At 54.2% G+C, this 1,423-nt stretch overlaps 1 long non-coding RNA gene across 1 annotated transcript; it reads right to left on the reverse strand.

Moving 5' to 3' along the window:
- Nucleotides 1–518: 518 nt before the first annotated feature.
- LOC119124959 lies at nt 519–1,150 on the reverse strand. Its single transcript, XR_005098379.1, has 2 exons — nt 740–1,150; nt 519–670 (listed from the first exon to the last, which is right to left on the reverse strand). It is a non-coding gene; the product is annotated as an uncharacterized LOC119124959 (long non-coding RNA).
- Nucleotides 1,151–1,423: the final 273 nt, after the last annotated feature.

Below are 1,423 nucleotides of genomic sequence, written 5' to 3' on the forward strand. Positions count from 1 at the left end.
GTAGATCGGGAGAGCACTGAGCCGCTGCAACTGCGTGCGCCGCCATCTTTCCGTAGTCCGCCATCTTTCCTCCGCAATACAAAAAAAAAATTATTTATACAGAAAATAATTACATCTGAACAAATGATTATAACAATATAGGCTTCGTCTCCCTCCTTGCACTGTGATTTGCTATAATAATATGTGCTAAACAATAAACTAAACTAAAGGTACTGGGTGTGACACCTGGACAGCAGAAGAGGAGGAGATTTGGTGGTGGAACGAAGATGACCAGGAAATCATATGGAGAAAAAGTTGTCAAAAAAGAAGTGGGATAGTCAAAGATGTAAATTGAGTACAAGGAGATGCAGCGAAATGTGAAGAAAAGTAGCAAAACCTAAGGAACAGTATTAAGAATTCTTCGTTATGTTATTCAGCTGTGCTTTTATTTTGAAGGCTGTGTTCACGCGAGACCTTGTTCGTTTCTGTCATCGTTTTGGCTATTGATATGGCCCACATGCAGGAAACCAACTCAGAAGTTCAGAATGAGTGATGAGTGTTTATTAGAGGAGATGCGGTGGAGGCTGAGCGGGAGGATCTGAGCCAGGAGCAAGGAGCGGGAGCGGCAACGGCGGAGCGTGTGGAGTTCAGCCAGACGGGGTGGATCTTGGCGGTGAGCCGTGGAGGGAATCTGCGAGCAAAACACACAAGTCTTGGTCAGAGGATTTGACGTGGCTGTGGCGGGGATCTTACTGCAGACCGGAGGATCAGGAGAAGGTGGCGTCGATGAGCAAGAGGGTTTCGAGGAGCTAGAGGCACAACTGTGGAGGTGATCACAACAGGTAGGACACTCCGGCGACGAGCGGTTGACAGCGTGCTCCTTAAGAGCCCTCCTCTAACGAGCCTGATGAGCCGCACCTGGGACCTCTGCCACTCTGCTCATGGTTGCTCCCTGTGGAAAAAAGGAGCTACACCACCCCGGACCCTGACACCCCCCCCCCCTCAACGGCCGCTCCCCATCGGCCCAGAAGAGGAAGACGGTAGCGATGACCAGTAGTCCGAGATGAGGGTTGGATCGCAGATGTAGGAACGGGGCACCCACGACCGGTCCTCGGGTCCGTAGCCATCCCAGTCGACGAGGTACTGCCACCCACGGCCCCGCCGACGGGCGTCCACGATCCGTCGGACCGGGTAGACTGGGTCTCCACCAAGATCCCGGGCAGGAGGCGGGGGCTCGGCCGGAGGGAGGAGCGCGCTGGACTCGACTGGCTTAATCTGTGAGACGTGGAAGGTGGGATGGACCCGGAGGCTCGGAGGAAGACGGAGACGGACCGCTGTGGGACTAATCACCGCCAGGATCTCATACGGCCCGATGAAGCGGGGGGCCAGTTTCCGTGACACGGACTTGAGGGGGACATCCTGAGAGGAAAGCCAGACCTTCTGA

The sequence above is a fragment of the Syngnathus acus genome, chromosome 1 (genome assembly GCF_901709675.1).
Source record: "Syngnathus acus chromosome 1, fSynAcu1.2, whole genome shotgun sequence".
NCBI classification, from domain to species: domain Eukaryota; kingdom Metazoa; phylum Chordata; class Actinopteri; order Syngnathiformes; family Syngnathidae; genus Syngnathus; species Syngnathus acus.